General features: G+C 33.4%; 1 pseudogene; it reads right to left on the reverse strand.

Annotated features, from left to right (window-relative positions):
- Positions 1-2,598: 2,598 nt before the first annotated feature.
- On the reverse strand, positions 2,599-7,640 carry LOC149194980 (putative receptor-like protein kinase At1g80870; annotated as a pseudogene).
- Positions 7,641-15,532: the final 7,892 nt, after the last annotated feature.

The raw sequence follows: 15,532 nt of genomic DNA on the forward strand, positions 1-15,532 counted from the left end.
GGTTTTGCAATACAGTATTGTTGAGGTGAGCGTCCTGAAAATATTATTTCAAGAGAAAAAAGTCTCTTGTTCGAACTCTTCTTCTAATCGTCCAAAAATGTAAGTGCCATCTCCACTTTCAAGGCTATATTTGGCCGCACGTCCTTTGATGATGAGTGCAAGTGAATGATGCGTTTAGCCATGGCAGTGGTCAAGAACGTGAATGCCTTTGAAAATATTGGCTCTCTCATCCAGCCCACAACACACGTAAATAGCCTTGGTGATCACGTCCACTTCTTCATCCACTTTCTTCCCTACCCATTCCCGTGCCTGCTCTGAATGGCGGCACACCCTTTCAAGAATCTTCAGAGAATTTTGGATCACCATCAGCTGACCGCCCTCCTCATTAGTGCCAATTTTGTCATTTCTTTGTGGTGATTATTAGTAAGTTCCTGCGTTGGAGAAACTCGATAGTACAAGAGAATCAATAGCATTCCAACCCATGCTTCAACCCATGCCTTCGCAGCTTTCCTCGTTCAGTGACAGGCGTTCTAAGGTGCTCCATAACTTTCTGTAATACTGTTTGCGTATACAATAGTCCAGTACAAGACACATGTATGAGACAAGTACTTGTATAATTCCCCCCAATTTTCCTGCCATGGCAGAAACATCAGCGCTTTCTCCAGTCTACTACATCAACTGTCGATCTCCCTTATTAATGGATGGCCAATACTTTCTCCCACGACATCATTTACATAATGGATCACCACCCCTGAAAACTCATTAGAATTTAACTTTATGAATTTTTTATTGTTTATATACACCGATTATTTCAATGCATGCACATTATTTCCCTGACATTAAACGAGCTCATATCACATTGTAAGGCATCTGCGTGACGTGCTACTCCTTGGCCAGATTAAAAAATCTTCATATCTGCATAGAGTGAGTCTAAGTGATTCTGCAGACAACGTCGAGTGTCGGCTTTCGGTCCTCTTTCTCACGAAATGAAGACTTTCAATCCTCCGCCATTGCAATCCTAGAATGCATATGGATTAGGTAGGTGACCTCCTTGAATTGAACCTATTCTCATCAACGACCAAGATCTTTATTAATAAGAAAAAAAATTGAAATGTAATGTGGCCAGGGAGCGGCAATTTCAAATTTCAAAAGAGTCGGCCTTATGCAATTTCTGAGCTCTGTTCCTATGAGCTAGTCATTGTCCTCATGTTATAATGAATACAGTGATTTTTGTACACGGGTTAAATTTGATTCCTATATACATGTTTTTGGCTTTTTTACAGTTTAAATACGATTTGTTTCAAAATCTATATGTCATCCCTGAATTGCCAATAATTTTTTGAAAAGTCATATTGATCGGTGTATTGAAAATTAACAAGTTTATATATATATATATATACCGCACTACCCTCACTGTTTCTAGTGACTTCATGGTTAATGCCTACATAGCGATGACGAAATAAATGTGAGCTTTAAGTCGTGAATGTCATCCCAATTTTCCATGTAGTATGAATTAATTGGGTTGGTGACCTCCGAGCTACCAGTTATGTTCAGAACTTCCAAGTTCCAAATTCTAATTATGTTCATTGTTCTCCAAAGTCCTGCTTGCTTCGCTAGGTGCAGCCTGCAACTGCAAGTTATTGAACTTGATGTGAATTCTTGTGGGGAGAAGGGGCTTAGGTATTAGGCATAAGAACCATGCTACAAAATATACTCAACCGACCACTCGCACACTTTGAGAACATGTATCTTCTCGGTGGTTCTTAAGCTGCTTACCTGTAGATTTCGCGAGAGGTAGGTGGTTTCTGTGAAGGTGAATAAAAAAAGCAAGGGTTACTACAACATGAAGTATATATATGTCAAAATAGAACTCATCCGACTCCCCATAGAGGTGGGTGCTTGATTCTTTAGTGTTTCTGTATTTTGAGGTATATATTACAATATTGAAATAGTTTGTAAGTTAGGTCACCAACCGAATCGATATTACCTAGAACTTGCCACAAATATTGTGGCTCCATCGAATATATTTATGGTGATCACTTTTAAACTATTAACAGAGATTTGATGAAACATGATTTTAATATATAAACAAATTTTGTATTTCACATATTTGTAGTTTAGTGATGGGATCTCTCCAAAATACTCTTCCTTTCACCATTCCTTGAACTTCTTGTGTATGTTCTTTCGTTAAGTTATTCACATGGATTCACTGAGACTCAGCGCTCCCCTAGATTCTTTATGGAACTCCACGGCCTTGGTTCCATTAGATTCTTTATGGAACTCCAGGCTCTTTGTTCCATTAGTCTCTCTTTTCTCCACCCTGTTCTCATTGTCCCAGTTTCCACTCCTTAAAGGCCTAATTTGACTACCAATCCACTCCATCACATATTATTTCGCACATATCTCACCATTGCCATCTTGTCTCCACCACCTATCCTTTCCCTAAGGCTACTTCTTTTTCAAATCTTTGCAATCAAAGGGATATGCTCTCAATTCCTTTCTCCTATCAAAGCTACTAATATCATCAAAGCTACTAATATCATCGATTCCAGCATCTGAAGGGAACTATTTGCGCTAATCCTCACCCTCTGTCACAATCTATTCTCCCTTCATCTGTAACCCAAATTCCTCAACCCCACTACTCGCAACCTCATGCACGAGGCCATTATCACTAAAATACTCAGTTTTACTAGAGGAACAAGCTTGATGCTACAAATGTAATGCTAGAGTGAAGTCGACCTCAGATTCCTTGTCAATAGGTCTTGGACACAAGCGAAGTCTATCTTTAATGTTTATTCTATTCCTACCATAGAGCTTCCCAATGCTTCCCTCCCCATAGTCAAGAACATTTGTTCTAGTATTTGCATTATCTCTATTCATCTTTCCAACATCTTGGTTTTTATAAAGATCATAGCATATATTAAAATCCTCGCTTATGTTAAGGTCTTCGCTCTTCCACACATCCTCACATCTGTATTGAAACTCATCTTCCCTAAGGTCCTCACTAAACAACTTAGGCCCATAGTCAACATCACACTTAAGTCTGGCAAGCCCAAAATCAATTAGTTTGGCATTAAAACGGGCATAGAGAAGAACATTGTTGGGCTTTAGATCACCATGAAAAATGGGTGGATCACACTTAAGTTGCAGAAAGGCCAGAGCTTGGGAGATTCCCAAAATTATCTTAAACCTGGTTTCCCAATCCAACATCGAAGGTGAACCATTCTCAAATAGAGCCTCATGCAAGATTTTGTTCTGCATATGCTCATACACCAGGGGTCTCCTCTTCCTATTAGCACAGTACCCCAAAAACCCCCCAATGATCAACAATTCATTCTGAAATTCACTTTCGCCTTGCAGAGAACTGATATCATACCTCTTTACTACAATTTCCTTACCATTTCTGAGAACCCCTCTGTAAACTACATTGAGTCCTCCCTTCCCAAACCTATCGTTTGAGTTGAATGAGTGAGTAGAAGCTTTGAGCTCACAATATTTGAATCTTTGAATGGTTGGTTTTGTTGCCCTTCAAGTGATTGTACCACAAGATCAACAACAACACCACTAGCCTCTGATATATAGTTTAGAGCATGAACCACCTAACCTAAGACTTGAAGTGCTCTGATATACAAATCAGATCAGAGGATGAACAAATATGAATGATTCAATGAACAAATCAAAGTCAATGGGTGAAATTGAAAGAAATGGCGAAACCATAACTCTCAAGGTCAATGTAACTGCCAACCATATTGATGGATGCCTTGTGTTTCTGGTGCTATGAGAACTTCCAGAACATACAAGTGACATTAACCAAGGATTATACCGTAGCAGTCAAACATAGAAAAAGCTTTAAGTTGCTCCACCGTCACTCGCCATACAAGTGACATTAACCAAGGATTATACCGTAGCAGTCAAACATAGAAAAAGCTTTAAGTTGCTCCACCGTCACTCGCCAGAGAAGATGATATAAACATTGGCGACCATATCACAATCTAACTCGATCTATAAAGTTCCAAGCTTTTCCATCAAAATTTGGGTGTTTCAAATCATTTTCTGTTACTTGTTAGAAAGCTCTCAGATGATGGTTAATAACTTGCAACACCATGCCAAAAGGGCATCCCCCTGTTGTTAGAAATTGTAATTTTTAATAAATGCATCAATAAAATCCAACTGCATTCAACATTTTAATATAGATATATATAATATGACTTTGATCGAAATGAAAGTTGAAATATGCCATGTACACGTGAACAAACAAAACCCTATTAAATGATAGAAATGAAAACATTAAAAAAATATACTATAATAATTAAAAAAATATAAGAAAAAAATAAGTTATTGTAAATTCATCTTAACCCCAATCTATTAAGTATTAGAAAGTTTAAAGCTCCACTTTCTTTTGATGCTTCTGAGTTCTTAATAAACTAAGACTGAGATGAACTTAAGATAATGAAAGAATTTCAATTTAGAACATGAGTATGGTAAGAATTGGCATTCAACCAAGAACAAAAGTAGACATTAAACCTTATTAGTCCTTGCCTGGACTATTAGCGATTGCTTGATCATTGACTGACCATTAGTTTATACTTTGATCGATTTTTTTTAGTGTTTTTGCATTTTAACCTAAATCTAATGCTCTCAATTTCATTCAACAAAATTTTAAGCAAAGTTTTTGGTTTGGAAAACAATCGACCTCTTATTACAACCTTCATGTTTCCCTATGCAGAAAGATTGAGCCAACATCATCTTATCCAAAGTAGGCCGGTTGAGGAAAAGTTTGCAATATCGTCTTATTCAAAGTAGGCTGGTTGAAGCAAAGTTTGCAATATCATCTTATCCGTTTGCCTACATCTAAAATAAATTATCAAAAGTTTTATGGTGCAATGATTTTGATATACTCGTTCCCATTTCTTTATATCCAATGTTTTAGCGGCCACTTCCAAGTCCTTTCCACATGTCTCTCAAGGCCCTTTCCACATGGCTATTAACATGCAACTCTGGTATTGGTATCGTAAAAGATAAGATATTTAGGGCAGAAAGCTCAAGCATCATAAAAATAAGATATTTGGGGCAAAAGGCTCAAGCAGAAATCAACGAAGACATCCAGGTGAAAGGCTCAAGCAGAAATCAAGAAAGACATCCAGGCGATGACTAGGGCCACTACTTCTATAGTCCGCAAGAATTGAATTCCACCCTTAGACATGCTCTGGTATCTACCTACTGAGATTAGCCTTATGGCACATTATTATTATATATTATATAGCCTTTCTGAGCTTTCCTCCATTTACTCACTACTTCAAGGTAGCGTATGAGTTAGTCAATGTGTATGAGTTAGTCAATGGATCTGCATGAATTTATTGGTTAGTTAATGGATCTGCATGAATTTGGGAATTTGGGTTGTGAACTGAAAGTGTTTATATTTATATTTTCGTCAATTATTACTGTAGTGCCTACCTGTTTCATAATATCTTTGTGGATGATTGACCGATCTACCAGGGGAAATTAAAGGTCAGTTCTGCAATTCTCTATAATTTTTTAAGCATTCTACATTATAAAGACAATCATTTTACATTAAAAAGACAATGAAAAAAATTTAAGCTGTTGTTCAGTAATTTTTTGCACAAAAACAATAGTATTTTTTCACACAAAAACATTAATGTAATTAAAGGTGAGTGAAAATTTATTTTTTTATACTCTTTTTATTTTTTATTTGTGAGAAAGCTCTAGAATATTTTAAACACAAATGTCCAAAATAGACAAACCATCAATAATGTTACCAAAGTAGGGGTGGGGTAGACAATACCTTCACAAAAAGTGAGATCTAATACATATATTATATATACGATTCACGAGTTGAACATTTAGTTCTATTAAGACTGAAATGTGTTGTATAAAACACAGTCTCTATCTTAAGCTATTCCCATACAAAGAGATTTCATAAACTTTAGCTTAATGAATCCTAGAATTCCAATTCAGAACATATTTATATAATCCTTTGCAACTGGTAGGGAATTTGAGGGTTTTATTTAGTTTTCTGTTTTCAGAACATATTTATATAATCCTTTTCAACTGGTAGGGAATTTGAGGGTTTTATTTAGTTTTCTGTTTTCTTTTCCTTGTGAGAGCAGCTTCTCTGAAACAAAGATTCTCATTGGATATAAATTTGAATCTCTCTTTCTAGCTAAATAAAGCGTAACACAAGGGACTAAGGGGTTTATTGATGGGCTGGAGATTGCAGAGAATTACTTGTGAGCGCTGGCTACGGTTCTAAATGGAACCCAAGGTGCAAAAACAACTTAGTTTCCTTATATGATTTACCTTGATTTGGTTCGAACCTCTATCGCTTTCAGAGGTGAGTAGCTTGGGAATTGAAATAGTTTCCTTATACGATTCACATTGATTTGGGTCCAACCTCTATCGCTTTCAAAGGTGAGTAGCTTGGAAATTAAAAAAGGGTGAAGTGGGAAAACAATTACATACCATTTTCTCGAATTGAACAAATTCTTGCATTTATTCTTCTCCTCTAAAATTATAAAGCTTGAAAATTCACAGAACGAACTTTACTCAAATACAAAGAACCGTTAGAACGGTAGTTAGATGTAATCAATGAGCTCATTTGACGGTGAACATGTTACCTATAACAAACAAATATGTTCCCTCCCTTCAAGGCAGTTGCAACCACCTGTAACACACTTGAGATCCGACAAAGTGTAACCATCCCTTTAAGGCAGGTACAACCACCTGGAACACAATTGAGATCCCACACATGCTAACCAGTTGCCTTCTCGCTGGTGGAAATAGCTAGCCATTCTTGTAACTGCAACCCTTTCAACTCTTTCAAATTTCGTGCGTTGTTGTTACTAGAGACTCCTAATTGCCAAAAGAATGGCATACCTTCTAGTGAGTCTCCTGCTCAATACATTGACCATTCAAAGCATTTTTCCTATGTATATGGCTGCCATGTGAATAGAAGAATTCAGGTTTCTTTGTTTAGTGTGAATTCAAGACATTTTCCTACGTATATGGCTACGAGGTAAATAGAAGAATTCAGCTTTCTTGGTTCAGTGTGGTATGCAATCAAAATAAGGTTTAATAAAGAGCCATGCGCGTTTTAAGGAGGCAATGCCCACCCTCATTCAAGTTATAGAGAGACCAATATTAAGTGTCACTTGTGCATAGTGCACGTTGGTCATTCGGCATCGCATTATGGAAAAAGAGGGACAAGTGGTGATTTATATTTTATTCAATTGTCAATTTTTGTTATGCCCCGATCTCTGCATGTATTACAGTTGTATATTTCTAAATTTTGTTTTGAATAACACACTTCTGAATAAGACTCCATTGTTTAATTTATTAAGTCGTGGAGTGATATTACATTAGCACCATCTCTCATTTGAACGATTGGTCTCCAGGTTGGCATACCAGCTGTCTCCTTACCACATTGTTTCATAGCATGTCGCTGTTCTGCAACATTTTTTGTTTCCATCTTATCTTCTATCTAGATTAACTTGAACTGATAAGACGCCGTGTAAGGGACCAACGATTTGGCATTTTCCCGTCAGCCGCCCTACAACTGTCGTTGATTAGCGGCGATTCTACTCTAGTGCCTGCACTCCTCCGCAATTACCACATCTCGCCATTGTCGTCCCTCGAAATACGAGCAGGTAAGGGACGTGACTCCCTGTAGTGGGAGCGTTTAATCATTTATACCTCTCTACTGTCGAATGTTGGAAGTCTGAACTACGCGGATTTTCACATATTTCGTTAATTTTTGTCATTTAAATTCTATTTAATTAATAACAGACCTTTTATTGTAGATCCATCACTCACGTATTTCCTTTTTTGAGTGTCACGTCACTGATTCATGGATGATATGACGTGTGCGATCAGAGGGCGATTAACGGCGAATTGCCCCAAGCAGCAGAGTTACAGGCAGGTATCTGTACCAAGGACGGACCTACCTTTCCCGTTATATTCTTTCATTTCTGACTTGCCAAACTAATGTTAGGCTTTCTATTTCCGTCTTAGCTTCCATCTCGAACAACCTAAAATTACAAGACGTTGTGTAAAAGGCCAACAATTTGGCCCATTTTGATTACTGGCCTGCCACTACATCCTCTTGTCAGTGGCAACTCTACTCTGGTGCAACTCAGTCTTCCTTTCATTTAAAAAAAACTTTTCACAGTACAATTAAGAGGAATCAATATTGGCGTTTCAAGCATAATCCAATAATCTAATGCTCTAGGGAGAGCTATGTAATTAATTACTTTAGATTAATGAGATAATTTATTAGCATTTTAGATTAATTAAGTAATTAATTAATTACTCGTTTTGGTGTAGCTCCAACTGTGGAGAGTGTGGACCTCCTTATCTTATAAGCTTTATCTGTAACGTGACTACTTTTACAATGCTGATGTACAGGTAGAGCATGGGGCTCTTCATATCCGGCAGGGATTACCGCTGCCTGCGACCCTTCTTTGTAGAGTTTTTCACGTCATGAAATGATTTCATTCTAGTATCATGGGTCTATGAATGAAATGTGTAAGGCAATTTAAGATAAAGCAGTAAGTTGGCTTGAGCATGAGTATCGGGGTCACTCCATACACCCAAACTATATACGTATGTATTAACCGTTTCCAATGAGTAAAATTATTTTCCTAAATGGTAGATAATAAATATCATTATCTTTGGCATTTTATACATTACCCATTTGACTTCTCTGCGTAGACATTGAATTTGCAATATGTTTATTGAAAATTTTGAAATCTGTCCATGCCAACTCACCATTTTGTTTCACTGTTGAGGTACAAAGCCTTAACCTTTCCACTTAGCCGTGGCTTATCCCATCAACATGGTATAATAATCAAAGGAATGAGGTCAGTGAAAATGGGTCTAAATCTTGTGGAAATTTAGGTACCATCGAAATTTTGGCGGAATCGATAACTTTCCTTTAAGACAAAGGAAGCATGTTCCATAGATCCACATATCCATAGCAAAGGAGATATTTAGGTGTTACTTTTATTGTTTTATGTTTATAACTTTTTTTAAGTAAAAATATTTATTTTTTAATATATAAATTGATTCTTTTAAAAAATTATATTTTTGAATATATACATTGATTATTTTAAAAGAAATGTTCCACATTTTTTCCTCTTCAATATTTGGTAGAAATTTATACTTAATATTTATAGGTTGTTTTTATATTTTTTGTTTGCATTCTAAACCAATTCAAAAATAGCTAAATTTTATGTTTTTATTTTGGCCACAAAGTGTTTTGCGGCAATTTTTTTTTCCAATCTACTTTGTGAGTGAATCACAATAATTTCTATAAGGAGGAGTAAGTCAATTTATGTATAAAATTCTTTTGTTTTTAATATGTGAGTAAAAGTTTATATTTATATATGTCTTTAATACAATTTAAATCAAATAAAAACTTATTTTTTTTCTCAAAAAATGAATGAGAGAGAAACAATAACTCAACTAAAAATTTGAATATGTTCACTTCTTACACCATGAAATAGTGTTGTTGAAATAACTATTATTAATTGCAAGCATAAGACATATTTATTTTCTAAAAAATTAGATGACTGAAATAGATAGAAGTAATAGACAATTTATTGTAAACATTGAAAAACTTTTACCTAGACTTAAGAAATTATTAAATATTATAAAAAGTTAATATGTATATATTAAATGTTATAAACAATAAATAGGTATATTCCCTCGTTAATATCCTTTCTTGAAATGAGTGCAAGATTAATTTTTAAATATGTTTTTAATTGGTGAATTGAAATGCATATATACTAATTTATTTATTTTTATTATATAGGCATTATATATCAAAAACTGTCTTCAAAAAAAGGGAATCAACTTTCTATAGAAAAATTCTTTGGATGGTGTAGTACATCTCAAGTTTCATTTTGTGATAAGGAAGATCATGATTTTGATCTAAATAAAGATTAGATGTCTTGGGGCATAATGGAGAATTTGATATCTTGGGGCATAATGAAGAATGTGATGGAGAATTTTGATGAGGGAAAACCTAGCACCCAAAAGAAAAAGAAAACGAAAGTAAGAAGAGAATTTTTTATGAGTGGAAAACTAAGTATAAGTCATTGAGAGAGGCAAAGCATAAAGGACAAACATGTATGAAATGCATATATTGTGAAATGCATAAGGAAATGCAACTATGGGGAACTGGTACTTGTTTCTCTACATTGCAACATGATTCTATAGTTGTTCATGCTAGTTCAAGCATCCATAAACTCTTAGAGGAGAAGTGGATATGTGGAAATGAGAAGAAAGAAAAGCTTGTTACAAAACACACTGCATGCATTCACAATATGAAAGAGGAAAGAGTCGTCACTATTATAAACTTAGTGTATTGTTTGGTGCAAGAGGATCTACTGCTCTCAAAATGAGAATCTCTTTCCTTATTTACAATGCCTTTACACACACAAAATATGCCAAAGAATAAATATGATACATCATATACAAATCATGTGGTTGCAAAAGAATTCCTTTTATATATATCGCAATATCTTTAAGAGATACAAATTTTAAAATACAGGAAAGCCCTTCTGAAAACACAGCTTGTAGCTTAGAAAAGCATCTAGTGGTTTATGCCATGTTTTAAAACTCAAAATTATTGGGGCCTCCAATTTCACAGTTTTTAAAGCTCATAAATGTTTGTGATGGAAGAGGGAAAATAACTTATGATGTAATCAAACATTTAATGGAATCAAAGGGTCTTTCAAAAGAAAGATTGATAGGAGTTTCCATAGATGGTGCTTCTTCAATGGTTGGTAATGAAAATGGTTTTATTACTTTCTTGAAGAAAGATGTACCTAATATTGTAGTTGTTCATTACATTTGTCATCATGGAGCTTTAGCCACATCAGATGCTTCAAAAAGAATACCTCAGTTATTGTTTGTTGAGAAATTGGCAAATAAGATATATTCTTGGGTGTAAAATTCTACGAAAAGAAATAGTTAACTTATTACTGTACAGGAACTTATGCATCTTGAAACTCTCGAGGCTCTTTAAATCCATGGAGTTAGATTGCTTTCAATCGGAGAAGTCATTGAAAGACTTGTTGTACTTTTGCCTCCCATATTAATGTTGTGGAAAAATTAAACAAAAGACTCATGGTATGATAAGGCAAGGATATTTTCAGTGCAATTCTATTCAGATATGCTTGCAGATATAATGATTGAATTAAACAAGTTGAAGAAGCAATTCAAGGAAGAGTATATTGATGTCAGATCTTTAGGGAAATCCATAGATGTTACAGTAAATACTTTGCAAAGGTGTTTTTTTAGAAGTGACATAATTGTAGAAGGAAGATGTTATTTATCTAAATTTATAGATGCCTCTAAATTTGGCTTTTTAGGAATTTTTTATAAGGAGGGGCTTGTTCACAGGTATGAATTATAACTTGTAGCAATTCCACATGCATATGATGATTGTGTTGATATAAAAAAACAATCACGGTAACCTTGTATTGAAGGTTCAGTAGAAAGTTACAAACAACTTGCAAAATATTATGTTCAAGCTCTTGTAGAGAGTTTGAATGGAAGATTCCCTAATATTTCATTTTCAAACTCAACAAATTTGTTTAGCCCTTTCCATTATTTAGAGGATGCTTATGGAAAATAATGAAATTCAGAGCGTTGGCTTGAAAAACTTTTTCAACGCATCCAGGATCCTTATTATGAAACTAAAGAAAACAAAACAACATTTGATTTTAACGCTTCTTTGAAAGAGTTACCCATAAGTTGACACTCTTTGTGTTAAATATGAGGGATCATCGAGGATATATGCATGGAGGGTTTTTTATGTTACACGGTTGCATACAAATTTTCCTAACATGACAAAGTTATAGCAGGTAATACTTACTGTTCTCACAAGTACAATTACTTGTGAGAGAGGATTCTCAAGACAAAACATAATAAAGGAGGTTTGAAGAACAAAGTTATCATTAGTTGGATCGGATGCCTTGATGCGAGTGTCCCTAACAAGGCTTGATTCATCGATGGTGGAATGGGATAAGGTACATGACATCTGGAATGATGTTAAAGAAAGAATAATCTTAAATATTCATTAGAGGAAATTTCACCCTAAAAGTGCCCATGAAACTTTCACATAATTTCCATGGCATAATATGTAAACGAATAAATATCCTTTAAATTTAAAAAGAGTTACATGTAAATATTATGGAGGGAAAATAATAAAAGCTACTTTTTTTAATTGTACTTTTGGCTCATATCCTTATAGGTTTACTCAAAATTCAAGTGTAGATACTCGTTGGATGCGCAGTTAAATTCCACATCCAATGAGTATGTGTTATGAATACTTTTGAGAAGATGTACATTGATAAAAAATGAAGATACATTAAAAAATATGTTAAAAAATGAAGATACATTAAAAAGCATGTTCAACATGTTTTTTAAATGCATCTTCATTTTTTATCAATGTGGCTCTTCTGAAAAGTGTGCATAATGGGTACTAGTTGGATGTAGAACTTAGTTATGCATCCAACAAGTGTCTACGCTTGAAATTTGTGTAAACCTATAAGGAGAAAAGCCATAAGTTCAACTAAAAAAATTAGTTTTCTTATTTTCCCTACAAAATTCATAACTCTTATTTTAATTTTTTTTAACTATTATTTTATTATTTTTCCTGTGGAGGCCACTTTTAGGCTAAAATTTCTTCTAATGTAAAGTTATTCCATTTATGTTTATGTTTTAATGGTGTTGTGTTTTGACAATTACCTCTTTTGGTGAAAATACCAAAAATTTAGTTTGTGTACATGTTGATATTGAATGTACTTTCTCAACATTTACATCATTCATTCACATTATGTTTTTGATTTGAAACTTATTTCAAAACTATTGTTCTTGTAATGGGATAGACATCCAAGAGACTTAAATGGAAAACATGGTATGTGTGTTTCAATTTATGTTAAGTGAGTTTCTCTTGTCTAATTTTAGTTGCAACAACATTTACATTGATTATTTTCATGTGAATATATATATATATATATATATATATATATATATCTATATATATATATATATATATATATATATATATATATATATATATCTATATAGATATATATATCTTTTTCGCTTTATAATATTAATTTTTGTTATTTCTTAGAAATACAGAAATTAATGATATGCAGATACATATTTTCCATCTATTTTCCCACTATTTCGATCTTAAAAAAAAAATGTTGAACATTTCAACAACATGGAAAAATCATAGAAAAGATTCATCAAAAAGTCTCAAATGAAAGTGTAGCCATGAGACTTGAGTGGATTGGTACAACAAAGAATGAAAATTTTGCAACAATTATCAATACAATTTGCATAAATTAGATGAAACGTGTACAAATAAATATTGAAATTCATGTGATGGGCAGTTTAAAAGTAAAACAATCATAGAAAAAATCCGTGATGGGCAGGGGCACCCATAAAAATTTAACTTCTCATTGTACACAACAAGTCTACTCATTGCTCGAATAGAGGAAACCGACATCATTTGGAAGCGAGTAGTCTATATGTCTGAATTCTTGGACGCTGATGTGACATTGCATGTATGGTTGTACATACCATGACGAAGGTTTCCACCATCTCCACTTGACTTCGACTGAGGGAATTGCGACCAACCATGTGCGCCGCCTCTACCACCAAGAGACCATTAGACTTCCATTATATATGATATCATGTATTTAATGTACCATACTCTCATTTCAATTTAGAAACCCACCCAAACACAAGCTTGAATTTCCACCATTCTATTCTACGTTGGTTTCAAAATTTCAAATTGCCGCCTACCCTCACTCTCAATCTTCCATGTGGCATTGCCATAGGCCCTCGGGATTTATACAAAAATCGACTCAGGCAAGACCACAATCGATGTTGCAAGGGAAAATTCAAACATGAATATGTTTGAGTTGATTTGCCAACATTTGCTCGAAAGGGAGGATGAAATAGATATTGATAAGAGAAACAACGATCTTTATATTAATATTGTGAATAATGATGATATCCAATCCAATGTCGCTGCCACCTGGGGCTCATGGGCTCATAAAAGTGGAACATCAGTATCAAAAGACAAATAGAGAAAATTACAGAAGAAAACTATTTTTCTTGTTATTTTTCATCCACAGTTCCAAGAAGTATAAAGGATTTCTCTTCTTGTTATTATTGTTTTATCTGTAGTTACAAGAAGTACGAAGGACGTAGGTGTAAATGAAAAGTTGAAGGAGGAAGATAAAGGAGAGTTGAGGCATATGAGGGCTAGGTTGTACACAGGAGTCAAGTAGCGCCCGTGGAGGAAGTTTGTTGTAGAAATTAGAGACCCCAGTAGTGAGAGCTCTCGAGTTTCGCTAGGCACTTTCAACACTACCAAATATGACGTTATCTCTTGCATATGACTACGATGAAATCATGATGGAGGGCTCATCTTAATTTTCCCCTCTTCTTTCTAATTGAAAGAATTTTTTTCCAAACAAATTCTTTTTCCTCATTTTTTTCCAAAGACAATTTTAAAGGGGAGTTTTCGGGTCATGGTTATTTGGAAAACAAATTCCTTTTGGAAAAGTTTAAACTTAGAAGTTCACGAAGATCTCATTTATCAAATTTTTGAAAAAATATCTATTTATGTAATTCTCTAAACTTTATTCATTAAATTAGTTTGAGATATTCTTTATTCAGGTGTCTTACTAAATTCAAATATGTTTTATTTATCTTAGTCAAATCAAATTTTATCGTAGTATTATATTGTATTTATTTTATAATTTACATTACAATAATCATTTTTTAAGTGTAAATATATAAAGTTTGTATATTAAATATTTTATTAATTTTAAATTTAATAATAAAATATTACAATAATTTTTTAATTATTAAAATTTTTAAGCATTTTCATAGTTTTAAATATATTCCATAAATTTATTTAAATAATAATAGTTTTAATTAAAAAATAAAAAATAAACTAATTATATTATTATATTGAATTTATCTTATTATATTGAATGAGATACTCCGCTTCTTAAACATTCCATTTTTTAAGTGGTTTTCTTTCCTTTTATTGATAGAGTATTAATAAATTTAAAAATGATAGATCCCAAAAAAAGACACATCTATCATTCATACAACATGCTATTGTGATTAATGTGTTAAGTTGGCTTAGTAAAAAATGTCTTTTATAAGTTATAATTTAATAAATGTATTTTTATATGCATTAATTAATTAATATTTTATTTAAGGCATCTATCATTTACAATAGACTACTCGATGTCTTAAGTTACTTAAAAATGCCTTTCGCAAGATATATTATAAAAGAAAATCATCACAATTTATAAATCTATAAATTATAATTTAATAAATGTATTTTTGTATTAATTATTAATTAATTAAGATTTTAATTAGAAAAATGTAATTTTAATATACAAATACCAAATTAGATGTAGGTATGGTTTTTGTATTTATTTGAAATGAAATCCTATTAAAGTAAGAT

This window comes from Pinus tabuliformis, chromosome 2_2, assembly GCF_031772625.1.
Source record: "Pinus tabuliformis cultivar Carrire ecotype Pingquan chromosome 2_2, CPIR1, whole genome shotgun sequence".
Lineage (NCBI taxonomy): Eukaryota > Viridiplantae > Streptophyta > Pinopsida > Pinales > Pinaceae > Pinus > Pinus tabuliformis.